A 13,870-nucleotide genomic window follows, 5' to 3' on the forward strand; every position below is an offset into this window, starting at 1 on the left:
ATCCAGCAATTCCACTTTGGGGTACACAGCCAAAGAAAATGAAAACACTAATTTGAAGAGATATATGCACCCTATGTTCACTACAGCATTACTTACAATTGCCAAGATATGGAAGCAACCCAAGTGTCCACTGATAAAGAAGTTATGGTGTATATATACAATGGAATATCACTCAGCCATGAAAAAGAATGAAATCTTGCCATTTGCAACAACATGGATGGATCTACAGAGTATTATGCTGAGTTAAATAAGTTGGGCAAAGCCAAATACTATGTGAATTCACTTAAATGTGGAATCTGAAAAACAAAGCAAGTGAACAAACATAACAAAACAGACACAGACTCATAGATACAGGGAACAAAAAGGTCAGAGGGGAGGGGAGGGGAGTGAGAAAGGAGTAAAATAGATGAATGAGATTAAGAGGTATACACTTCCAGATATAAAATAAAAGAGTCCCAGAGATGAAAAGTATAGCCTGGGTAGTATAGTCAATAATATTGTAATCAGTTTGTATAGTGACATCTGGTAACTTGACTTATCATGGTAATCATTTTGTAATGTATAGAAATATCAAATCACTATGTTGTGCACCTGAAAAAAATGTAATATTGCATACCAACTATACTTCAATAACAAAGAAAAAGTAGGAGTTACTATTGTGGCTCAGTGGAAACGAATCTGAGTAATATTCATAAGGACTCAGGTTTGATCCCTGGCCTTGCTCAGTGGGTTAAGGATCAGCATTGCTGTGAGCTGTCATGTAGATTGCTGATGAGGCTCAGATCCAGCGTTGCTGTGACTGTGATGTTGGCCAGCGGCTCTAGGTCCAATTTGACTCCTAGCCTGGGAACCTCCATATGCCATGGGTGTGGCCCTATAAAGCCAAAAAAAAAAAAAATCATATTTCTACCATCTAGGGTCAAATCACTATTAACATTTTGGTACATTTCCTCCCAGTCCTTTTTTGATAATTTTTAGATAATTGAGATTATAGAGTGCATATAATTTAAATTTTGATTTCTAAATGTGATATTTAGGATGAACTACAGTATCAAAAGTACTCTATAAATAAATCATTATTATATATTACACATATATTAGTTGCTGCAAAATATTTTTCGGTCTAATATTAACAATGATTTATAGGTCTAATTCTGAGTCAGCTCTCGCTGAGTGCTCCAACTCTGTCCTATATTCTTTGTCCCCTGAACATTCCATTTTCAGAACTCACCATCACTTTGAGCTAAGAAGAATTAGTTCATTCCAAAGCTACAATGAGCAATGAATACTATACAGTTTTGATGAAGATTTGACAGGGAAGATAGAAGAAAGACTTTACATTGCATATCCTAGAGCAAACAACCTTCATGAACGCATCTCTTAACCACTTCTGATTTATATTAAGCCCCTCTGTGGTTGTAGCACCAGCAGGAGTTTTTTCATCTTTGTTTTTGTTTCCTAGTTCTTCTTTTCTTCTTCCTACAAACCACGACTCCCTACCCCCATCACATCTTTAACTACTGTCGTAAGAGCTCCTAGGTTCACAGGCTTATACTGGGTCTTGGGAAAACAAAAGGTCTCTGAACACCTGGACCCATGTACCTTATGTAGAGGCCAATTTAGTGACAATCACTGATACTTGAATAGACCTCAAAAATAGCCAATTCATGCCCCAACCCCATTGACCTCATTTATCATCACTGAGTATTTCTTTCAGACACACAAAATGCCTTCCCTCAGAGTAAATGACTTTCTCAGTTTCATCAAACTGGTGCATTAAAAATATCCTTATGGAGTTTACATCGTGGCGCAATGGTTAACGAATCCGACTAGGAACCATGAGGTTGCGGGTTCGATCCCTGGCCTTGCTCAGTGGGGTAAGGATCCGGTGTTGCTGTGAGCTGTGGTGTGGGTCACAGATATGGCTCGGATCCTCTGTTGTTGTGGCTCTGGTGTAGGCCAGCAGCTATAGCTCTGATTTGACCCCTAGCCTGGGAACCTCCATATGCCGTGGGAGTGGCCCTAGAAAAGGCAAAAAGACCAAATAAATAAATAAATAAATAAATAAAAATATATCCTTAATTTTTTCCATGGGATCAACTCTTTCTATTTAGGACAGAATAAGAAAAAGTTGTTTTAAGAAAAAATGGAAAACTGCATATAAGTATGAAACTTGTATATGTGAGTTCCATAGATACCCAGAAAACAGTCATATCCACCAACTCTAATCAAGGGATATTTGATTGAAGGAAGAAGGAAACAGTGAATTTTTGTTTGTTTGTTTGAACAGTGATAATTTGAATAAAATAATTCCAGTTGGTAGAAAGCGGGCCTTGGATGGGTGAGAAAGCCTAAAACCAAGGGCTGGGAAGTAGTATTTTGGCTTCTGGGACGTGCCCTGTCTCTGTCAACGGCCCTGTCCATGTAAGCCTGGAGGCCCCCTCCAGGAGGGTCCTGCTGGGTCCAGGGTGCACAGCTCATTCCTGAAAACCACAGCCAGTTGGAGTGTGTTCAAAGGGAAGTACAATAACCATTTGAAGGGCAATAAGAAAAGCCTGAAAGAAGGGAACAGTGGCTCCCTGTCGAGCATCCGGAGGAAGTAGAAGGGGTGGGGGTAATTCTCACTTATGATCTGGCAGACGGCTCTGACATGCAGAATTTTGAGACTTTAAGAAACAGAAGAAGCAGGAGGTCCCAGAAAAGAAAGCTCCAAGGCAGAGAGGAAAGCAACTTGCCCCTGCTCTGAGAACCAAGGAAAAGTGTTGCCTCCTCACAGCTTTTGTTTGTGAACAAGAAAATAAAGTGCTCTACTGGGAGTGGTGTAGCTACAGAGCCACCCTGAGAAGCACCCGCTTGGAGCCCGCAGACTCCACAGAACTTGGAGGTGGTTCCCTACCCCTTGCCCCACCAAGTGTCCTCTCTTACCTGAGCCTCCCAGAGTGAGGGGCTGGGGGTGAAGGTGGACTAGCAGATTTAGCACAACCCCTTACCCCACTTCTAAAAAACAACAACCCCCCCCACCCAGGATGCCCAGTTAAATTTGATTTTTAGATAATTTTTTTTAATGTAAATGGGTTCCAAATATTGCAAGGCGAGTTCCTGTTGTGGCTCAGTGGTTAATGAATCTGATTAGCATCCATGAGGATGCAGATTCCATTCCTGGCCTTGCTCAGTGGGTTAAGGATCCGGCATTGCCATGAGCTGTGGTGTAGGTTGTAGACACAGCTCAGATCCTGGGTTGCTGTGGCTGTGGCTATGGTGTAGGCCGACAGCTCCGATTCAACTCCTAGCCTGGGAACCTCCATATGCTTCTGGGGTGGCCCTAAAAAGCAAGCAAACCAACAAACAAAAAAACACCCCCCAAAAAACAAATATTTCAAGGCAACCCTAAGATGATGGCAAAACTGACTGTCCAAGTTTCCTGTTAATAGTGAAAAAAAAAAAAGAGGAAGTTAGCTCAGTTGTTGGAGACCCAGTCTGTGTGTGCCTGCGAGCGTGCATGTGTGAGAGAGAGAGATATTAAACTGTCAACACTGTCACTGGTTGAAGACACATACTTGGGCAACTCACGAGAAGATAAAAATGATTTTCAAAAACCTGGGTTCTACTGTAAACAGCAAATAAGTTGGTTATGTGGATTTTGTACCATTTCTTTTCTTTCTTTTTTTTTCAAGTCCCACATTTTTTCTCCTCATAAGGACCTTTCGTACTTACACCATCAGAACTGTGATTTGAGAGCTTGGCAATGCTCTCCAGCCGCTCTCTTAGGCACGAAATCATACCTATTCTTTGTAGAGACTCTGTCATCTGCCTGCCCCAGGTCCAGGGTGGATCTTTGACGATGTCCAGCTGTCTCGTCCTCTGTCATCGTGAAGTAACTGTGAGACGACTTGGAAGATTTTTCCCAAAGTTCCTTTCCACCCCCATCACCCTCATGTCACCATCACAGCTTCCTTATTGGTTGGAGTTTGGTCTAGAAAAGTTTATCTGCTACTTCCTCTACTCCCTGGGAGATAAAATAGTCAGCAAAGCAGTGTGAATGTGTCAGATGCTCTGCTTTTAGCCAAATGATGTTGCACAGATCTGAATAGTGCAAGTTCCCAGCTTATTGTATTCTCTCTGGGGCCAGTTTTTTGATCTGTATCAGAAATGTGTCCTCTAGATTTCCCGTTGTGGCACAGCGAAAACAAGTCCAACTAGTAACCATGAGGTTTCGGGTTCGATCCCTGGCCTTGCTCAGTGGGTTAAGGATCCGACGTTGCCGTGAGCTGTGGTGTAGGTCGCAGACACGGCTCGGATCTCGTGTTGCTGTGGCTGTGGCGTAGGCCGGCAGCTATAGCTCCCATTGGCCCCCTAGCCTGGGAACCTCCATATGCTGCTGGTGCAGCCCTAAAAAGCAAAAACAAACACAGAAAAAGAAATGCATCCTCTGTTTGCTCTCTCTGACCAGGTTCCACCGTGTCTGTTCCCCTCTTGGGCTTGCCCTCTTGCTCCTTTGCCTTGGTGCTCCTCTCTGGAGTACTGTCTGCTTCTGTGTAGCCTAAATCTTCTTGAGTTCCATCTCTGCTCTGGCCTTTTGGCGATGGATATGTGCTTTATGAACGGCTCCTATCCTTTAGTTGTCCTGTTTCAGTCTTGAGGCCCATGTTGCTGAGACCCAGAGAACCCTCTGAGCACACAGGCTGCCCTGTGGATCACCTGTTTCACTTTGCTCCAGACTCAGACACTTTGGCCATCTATAATGAGAAATACTGTCTCAGGCACCCCAGAGAGACACATCCGACTCTCTTGCTCATCTTGTGGTGGTGGTCTACCCAGGGCCCCTCTCCTTCTCCTGTTTCTGGTGATAGCCACTTCTTCTGCCTTCTGGAACTGCCCTACCCCACATCCCCTCTTGTCTCTACTGGGACCACCAATTGCAACACCCCACCCTCTGGCCACAGGGAAGGGTTCATCAACACCAGGTAGTTTTATCCCATCTTCCTATCACAGAGACAGGCTCACCAACAGCACATGTACCAATCTGGATCAGGCCTCCCCTGGGAGCACCCGAACAGTGGGTAACAATGATCCCCTCTCCTCCTGCTGAAAGGACCCTGTCCTTAAAGGCAAGTAGAGCTGAGTGGTGGAAGGAGGGACAGATCTGGTGACATCATTTGTGTTCCTGAATCTGGTTATGCCTGTGGCCACACCACTCCTGGAATTCCATCTTTTGCTTTAGCTGGTTTTCATTGGGTTTAACCTTTGCAGCTAAAGTGTCCTAAACAACACACATTTGGTATATCTAGCATTTTCCCCAGGCTTAACTGAAGCTAAGTGAATACCTACTATGTGCCTGCACATGCATTCTCCTCCACAATTCTCAACATCAGTCTCATCAACTAGGCCAGTCATCCCCATTGTAAACATAAAGGAAATGAGGCTGAAAGAATGCACAGCTAGTGAAGAGCTCTGCTGGAATCTCAATGTAGATTTGGGCTCCAAATGTAATAGTCTTTTTCAAATTTTTTTGTGATTCACAGAAAATCATTTTTTACATATGCCAAATCTGCACATAACCTACTAAGGCGAACCATATAAAACTACAGATATTTGACCTTTTGATCTGAAAAAAATGGTAATTTCGTGTAGTTCAATCTCTATGTGTGATCTAACAGAAACAAAAACATTATGAAACAGTACTTACCATTATTATGTCTAATACACAGTAATACTTCTATTTTCTCTTATTTCATCTTTTAAAATGCTGGTCACAACCCACTAAACTGATTTCATGCCACCCTGAGGAGATGTGATCTGCAGTTTGAGAAATGCTGACCTAAAGGAAGCTGTTCTGGTAACCACGCTTCTCTGGAGTCTTTATCCTACTACCTTTAAATTTCACTTTAAATCTCTTGTGGTCAACTTTCAGACACAAATGCCTTCATCATTTTGGCCAGAGTTCATCTGCCTGGATTCTCTTCAGGAGCACCTAGGAGGGCTGCCTCTGGGTCACACCTGGTCTGTGGGACGTGGTGTGCCCACCATCAGGATCACTCCAACTCACCTCAGGAACCATCAATTCTTTTTTTTTTTGTCTTTTGTCTTTTGTTGTTGTTGTTGTTGTTGTTGTTGCTATTTCTTGGGCCACTCCCGCGGCATATGGAGGTTCCCAGGCTAGGGGTTGAATCAGAGCTGTAGCCACCGGCCTACGCCAGAGCCACAGCAATGCGGATCCGAGCCGCGTCTGCAACCTACACCACAGCTCATGGCAACGCCGGATCGTTAACCCACTGAGCAAGGGCAGGGACCGAACCCGCAACCTCATGGTTCCTAGTCGGATCCGTTAACCACTGCTCCACGACGGGAACTCTGGAACCATCAATATTTGATCCCTGGCCTCGCTCAGTGGGTTAAGGATCTGGCATTGCCGTGAGCTGTGGTGTAGGTTGCAGACACTGCTTGGATTCAGTCTTGTTGTGGCTGTGGTATAGGCTGGCAGCCGTAGCTCCAATTCGACCCCTAGCCCGGGAACCTCCATATGCCTCAGGCGTGGCCCTAAAAAAAAAAAAAAAAACCCAAACAAGAAAAGAACCACCAATAGGGGTGAAGCTACTTGCAATAATGATATGGTGATTTGTAATAAATATTGTAGCAAACATACCACCATTAGCCCAAAACAAGGTCCAAATTTCTCTAAGCAGTTCTGGTTAACTTATGGTATGGCTAGCCCACACCAGTTAATTTGGTGTGGGTCCCTGAAAGAATTAATTTCTATGCAGTTAATTTGCCCAAGGCCTTTGCTTTTGTCTGAATGAGAAGGAAGGTTTGTATCAAAAACCTGATTGGAGGAGAGAAGTGATGAACAGGGAAGAAGGGCATCTGTTCCCTGCCTGGCCCCAGGGGTGTCTAAGCCCCAAGCAGAGAGGGGCTCCAGGAGCTGTTCCTATGCAGGGCTATGTTGCACCCAAGAGACAGTATGTTGGTGGTGGCGAGGAAGGCTCTCAGCAGTTGGCAGTGTGCCCACAGGGCCAGCTCTAGAGCAGGAGTAACTGAGGTGCAGAAGCTGTGCCAGTGGTGTTGGGTGGGGTGCTCAGCAGATGTCCCCAAGGAGTGTGACAAGTCCTTAAGGGGCACTTTACAGGTGCCAGGTTGCATGGCAAGGGTGGCCAGTGAAGCATGGATAGTCACCGCTAGTGGCACTTCACTGGCTGGTAGGTTTGATGAAATTCAGGTTGCACTAAGCTAACACAATCACATAACAGAACATCATGTTTGGAAAGGACATTACGCAAATTGCTTTCATCTATGTATTTCGCAAAGCTCACGACAACTCTAGGGGGTGGGCGGGAAGGGCACAGGATCCCTATTTTTTAGGAAGCAATGTTTGTGGAGGGAAGGTGGTGGTCATGAAATACCAGGCCCAAGATCACATGGCCGGAAAACAGCAGAATCAGGATTCAAACCCAAGTCCTCAGATTGTTTGTTGTATTTTTTTCTGCTGTGCAGACCATTCCCATGGCCACCCTATTAAACTGCTCAAACAGTAGTGAGCAGGAGGGAAAGGAAACCAAGACCGCAAAGGTAGGCACCGGCTCTGCCACCCTCCCCTGTCTCCACAATGCTTTGTGGTCCAGGATAGGGAGTCATCCAGCAGTGCCTCCTCCTTTGATACTCTTTTGACACCCCTGCTCTTCAATCCCTCTTCAAAATGGATTGCAAAGCCAGATTTTGTAGGCCTCTCCCCCTGGGGCTGGGAGCACCAGACTCAGGAGGCTGCTGAAGCCAGATCCTAGTAGCTGTCCTGCCCCATCCCCTCTGCACGGAATCGCCCACACAGTATCCAACCATAGGGTAGATGGCTCTGCACTTTCCCAATGAAAGTCCCTGCAGGCAGCTTCCTTGTGTCCGCTGCCCTTCGGAGGCTGAAGCCATATTCTGAGCACCTGCTGTGTGCCAAGCCTTGTTTTGCACATTTTGTCACACAATTTCTACTAAGGGAGCATGACCAGCCCATTTTACAAGTGAGGAAGTTAATGTGCTCAGTGTCACGCAGGTGGTGAGAAGCAAAGCCCAGATTAGGACCAGAGGTCCTGCCACCCTCTCTGGACAGCTTCCAACCATACCATGTTGTTTGGGGGCTCATTTTGCCCACCCTAGATGGAGAGGGCTCGAGTGGGTGGGAAATGAAGAAATGATAACAGCTGGGTAGGGTTCCTCACCAGTATGAAGCAGATACACACTGGTAAGGCTGAGTTGGCTGTTTAAAGACTGACCCAGTGGTAAATTGCCACCTGAGTGACTTCATAGCATTCCAGCCAGGCTGGCCAGTTTTTCCAGGACCTCTTCACAAGTCAGCAATTTAAGAGCTATTGCCAGGGCCTGAGGGACCTCAGGTCTATGGTCACTGTCCACTTGGACTAGCCATCTGTGCCCATGCTCTACCCGCTGTTATATATTTTGGCTTCACTCCTGCCTGACCTGTGAATAACCGTGGAATGGAGGCTCTTGGAGCTTGAGCAATATCTGAAATGCTTAGTTGGATTCTGGCCTAAGGGACATCCTGCTTTAGGAGATAACTTATGGGTGAGGAGATGTTTTCCCAGAGTGAGGGGTCACAACCACTGGTGAAGGCTGGCTCAAGGGTCCCCATGGTTCAGAAAAGATGTGTGCCTGCAAAAGCAGAATAGGATGAGATTCTTTGAATGACCCTATTGTCTTTTTGACTCTCATGATAAAAATCAGAATTCTCCTTGAATGGTTAGTTCATTATTGATGGACGAGGACATGTTTCTGATCAGGCAGGACTTGAGATGAGACCTGTGCCTAAAGCCTGCTGGCTGTTGGTTTGCAGGATTGCTGCTATAGAACTTTGTGGACTCGCCACACTTTACTGACCTTGGACTCTCCCATCTGCTGCCACCCTTCAACCATTCTCAGAATATAGGAAATTCACAAATCTCTGAAGATATTGACTCCATACTCTGAACTTCTGGAAATTGGCTCCCTTCCTTTCTCCTGGGCAGTAATCATAGTATCTCCCATTTGATGAACAGCTCTGACATGCCACACACTGTGCTGGGGGTGGTTAACATACTGTATCTCATCCACTCTTACCACCGCAGTTTTACTATGTGCCTCTTGTAGACCCAGAAACTGAGGTTTGGAGACATTTCAAAAATATTATTCATGTTAACCCAGCTGGTAAGGAGGAGAGCCAGTTGTCAAACTGAAGTCTGTTGAACCTCAAATCCCAGGTTCCCGGCTTGATAGTCTGGATGGTCAAGGCATCTAACTGCGCGCTAAGGCCCTGACGTGGTCTGGCTGCTGCCTCCCACCGTGACCTCATCCTGTTTTCTTCTTGCCCCCCTCACTATGCTCCAGGCACACACACCTTCTTTCTGTTCCTCAAATGTACCAGGATTATTTCTGCCAATGTGCTTTTGTTCTTGTGGCCTGCTGGGCTTGGAATGTAGAAACATTGCAAATTCTGGGGATATAAAGATGCATAAGACATAGCCCCTGCCCTTAAGAAACCCACACTCTAGTGATGGGAGGCAGATCAATAGATAGATAATTATAATGCAGTCTACTAGATTCATTAATGGAGATCTCTAAAGATATAACCAAAATATAGGGAAGTAAAACTGACCGTGTGTGTGTGTGTGTGTGTGTGTGTAGGAGGACAGCCAGAAATGACTTAGAAGAGTGATACTTAGCTGAGCTGAGTCTTGAAGAACAAGCAGGATTGAAAAAGATGGAGTGTATAGGAGAGAGAAGGTCGTGACACAATCCTGGAAGAGCAGACAATAGGAGGAAAAGCCCAAAGATGAGAGAAACAGTGGCACATATGACATGGGTGATCTGCTTTTCAGTGTTGCTAGAACATAAAATACTAAGAGGTGAAGCTGGGAGGTAGCAAAGAGTTGGATTGGGGACAGTCCTCTGGTTAAGGTCACCAAATGATTTACTAAGGGATTCTCTGAGAGTGAGAGTAGGTGCAAGCCATCTGGGACCTTGAGACAAGAGGAGTAACTTAGAACCATCCAGGGGATGCGGAATCATGTAGTTACCCTCACCTAGAGTCTACACCAAGGAATTTGAACTGAACCTCAGTCTATGCACTATGCAGGGGGGGCAGCATTGAAGGTTTTAAGAGGGAGGTGGCCAAACCAGACTTAAAGTTAAGAGTTATTCAGGCACCAATGTGGAGGGTGGGTTGGAGGGGTGCCAGGCTGAAGAAGGATGACCACCTCGGATGCTGCAGCCATAACATAAGTGAGGGAGGGAATGGGTTGGAGGTGATGGTGTGGTCAAAAGCAAAAAGAAGAAGGATTTTTTTTTTCAAGAAATGAAGGAGGATTGAAAAGGTAAGATCTTCAGGATTTTAGGATTGGTGAAGAGAAGGAAGAGAAATGAATAGACTTCCTACCTTGGATTCCTAATCAGGGAACTGGGTAGATGCCAGTATAATGTGCAGTAATGGAGCACAGGCTCTGGAGCCGAGTATTGGGTTTTGCCTTTGCCAGGTTGATCTGAGGTGCCCATGGGATGCCTGGTGGAGGAGTCACGTGGACTGTTGTTGTCATTCTGGAGCTGCACAGAAAGGGCTGGAGACTTACCTATAGCTCATCAGAAGGTTGAAGGATATCAAGAGAGTAAAACAAATCCTCACAGAGAGTATGCTCAGTGAGAAGAATGGTGTCCTAACACTACTCCTCTTCTCCTCTTGGCAACTTTAGGAGTTCTCCGGTGCCTCAGCGGGTTAAGGAGCTGGCGTTGTCACTGCAGTGGCTCTGGTTGCTGCTGGGGCACATGTTCAATCCCTGGCTGGGGAACCTTCTGCATGCCATGGACATAGCCAAAGAAAATGAAAATAAATATGTAAATAAACTTTATTTCCGTAACAGGATATTTAATTAACACTAATAACTTGTGAAAATGAATGAGCTTATGATTTTCCCTTGCTAAAACCTGCCTCAGATTCTCCAAATTCTTAATTACTTTGCTATTTTCTACACAATTTGTTTCCGTTAGTTGTGTATGGCACAGCTCATTGCTCACTGTTTGTAGGGGTCAGGGTTTTGTTCACTAGGCTGTGCCACTGGAGACTGGCAACGATGATGGTGCTGCAGGAATTGAGCTGCACTGGGGCTTCTATTTTTTAACTTCTTAATTAATCTTTTATGAAATCTTATTTTTGAATATGTAATACATTCCCATGGTTTATAAATAAAATGTATGTAAATATATACAGCAAGAAGTCTCTCACCCACCCCATCCCTCACCCACACAATTCCCATCTCTGCTCTAGGTAACCACAGTCATCAGTTTCATGGCTGACTTTCCAGAGTTTCCTTAGCCTACGTGAGCAAATATGAATGTATAGTCTGTCTTTTCCCCACTCCCCCGCCATTTTTACACAAAAGGTTTTAGATGATACTTAGACATCTGTCTTTGCTGTTTACACCTAATATGTCTTGAATATTTTTTCATATCAGAACATAGAAAGATTCATCATTCTCTTTAAACTTAACTTACTTGGCTAGTCTCCTACTGATGGACATTATTTCCATGTATTTTCTATTATAAATATCAGTGCCATGGAAAATCTTGTACATGTGTTATTTTACACTTGTGTAAGTATCTCTGTAAGATGCATTTGTAGATATGGAATTTCTGGCTTCAGCATTTTATTCTGGGGGTTTCTGCTAAAATTTTCTCCACAGTGGTCATACCAACTTCCATTCCTATCGTTAATGTATGAATGACCATTTCCCCACAGCCTTCTTGAGAGAATGTGATATCATACTGATTACGGGGAAATGATAGTAATTCTGGGTAGTTTTAATTTGCATTCTCTTAGTTTGAGTAAAGTTGAAATATTTTGATTTGTTCCTTGTGTGTAAACTCTTTGTCAGTAACTTTGCTTATTTTTCTATTGAATTGTTGGTCCTTTTACTGATTTCTAGGAGAATTAGCCTTTTGTCTAGGATGACTAGATCTTTGTCTGTAATATCATTTGTGTTTACTTTTCCCAGTTTGCCATTTGTAGTCTTTGGGTTTTGGTTTTGGCATGCAGAGGTTTTTGTTTTTTGTGTTTTTTTTTTTTTTTGCTTTTTAAATATGGTTAATGTATTATTCTATTCTTTTATAGCTTCTGGGTTTTGGGTTTTGAATCATTTTAAAGACCTTCACCACTCCCAATTTTTTTTTTCAGGGTCAACTTTTTTTTTTTTTTCCCCACTGTGCAGCAAAGGGATCAAGTTATCCTTACATGTATACATTAAAATTACATTTTTTTCCCCACCCTTTGTTCTGTTGCAACATGAGTATCTAGACAAAGTTCTCAATGCTATTCAGCAGGATCTCCTTGTAAATCTATTCTAAGTTGTATCTGATAAGCCCAAGCTCCCAATCCCTCCCACTCCCTCCCTCTCCCATCAGGCAGCCACAAGTCTTTTCTCCCAGTCCATGATTTTCTTTTCTGAGGAGATGTTCATTTGTGCTGGATATTAGATTCCAGTTATAAGTGATATCATATGGTATTTGTCTTTGTCTTTCTGGCTCATTTCACTCAGGATGAGATTCTCTAGTTCCATCCATGTTGCTGCAAATGGCATTATGTCATTCTTTTTGATGGCTGAGTGGTATTCCACATCTTCCTAATCCAATCATCTGTTGATGGGCATTTGGGTTGTTTCCATGTCCTGGCTATTGTGAATAGTGCTGCAATGAACATGTGGGTGCATGTGTCTCCTTTAAGTAGAGTTTTGTCCGGATATATGCCCAAGAGTGGGGTTGTGGGGTCATATGGAAGTTCTATGTATAGATTTCTAAGGTATCTCCAAACTGTTCTCCATAGTGGCTGTACCAGTTGACATTCCCACCAACAGTGCAGGAGGGTTCCCTTTTCTCCACAGCCCCTCCAGCACTTGTTATTTGTGGATTTATTAAGGATGGCCATTCTGACTGGTGTGAGGTGATATATCATGGTAGTTTTGATTTGCATTTCTCTTATAACCAGCGATGTTGAGCATTTTTTCATGTGTTTGTTGGCCATCTGTATATCTTCTTTGGAGAAAAGTCTATTCAGGTCTTTTGCCCATTTTTCCATTGATTGATTGGCTTTTTTGCTGTTGGGTTGTATAAGTTGTTTATATATTCTAGAGATTAAGCCCTTGTCGGTTGCATCATTTGAAACTATTTTCTCCCATTCTGTAAGTTGTCTTTTTGTTTTCTTTTGGGTTTCCTTTGCTGTGCCAAAGCTTTTCAGTTTGATGAGGTCCCATGGGTTTATTTTTGCTCTAATACTATTGCTTTGGGAGACTGACCTGAGAAAATATTCATGATGTTGATGTCAGAGAGTGTTTTGCCTATGTTCTCTTCTAGGAGTTTGATGGTGTCCTGTCTTATCTTTAAGTCTTTCAGCCATTTGGAGTTTATTTTTGTGCATGGTGTGAGGGTGTGTTCTAGTTTCATTGCTTTGCATGCAGCTGTCCAGGTTTCCCAGCAATGCTTACTGAATAGACTTTCTTGTTCCCATTTGATGTTCTTGCCTCCCTTGTCAAAGATTAATTGACCATAGGTGTCAGGGTTTATTTCCGGATTCTCTATTCTGTTCCATTGGTCTGTCTGTCTGTTTTGATACCAGTACCACACTGTTTTGATGACTGTGGCTTTGTAGTATTTCTTGAAGTCTGGGAAAGTTGTGCCTCCTGCTTGGTTTTTGTTTCTGAGGATTGCTTTGGCGATTCTGGGTCTTTTGTTGTTCCATATAAATGTTTGGATTGTTTGTTGTAGTTCTGTGAAAAATGTCATGGGTAATTTGATAGGGATTGCATGGAATCTGTAGGTTGCTTTGGTAGTATGGCCATTTTTACAATATTGA

The sequence above is a fragment of the Phacochoerus africanus genome, chromosome 1 (genome assembly GCF_016906955.1).
Source record: "Phacochoerus africanus isolate WHEZ1 chromosome 1, ROS_Pafr_v1, whole genome shotgun sequence".
Lineage (NCBI taxonomy): Eukaryota > Metazoa > Chordata > Mammalia > Artiodactyla > Suidae > Phacochoerus > Phacochoerus africanus.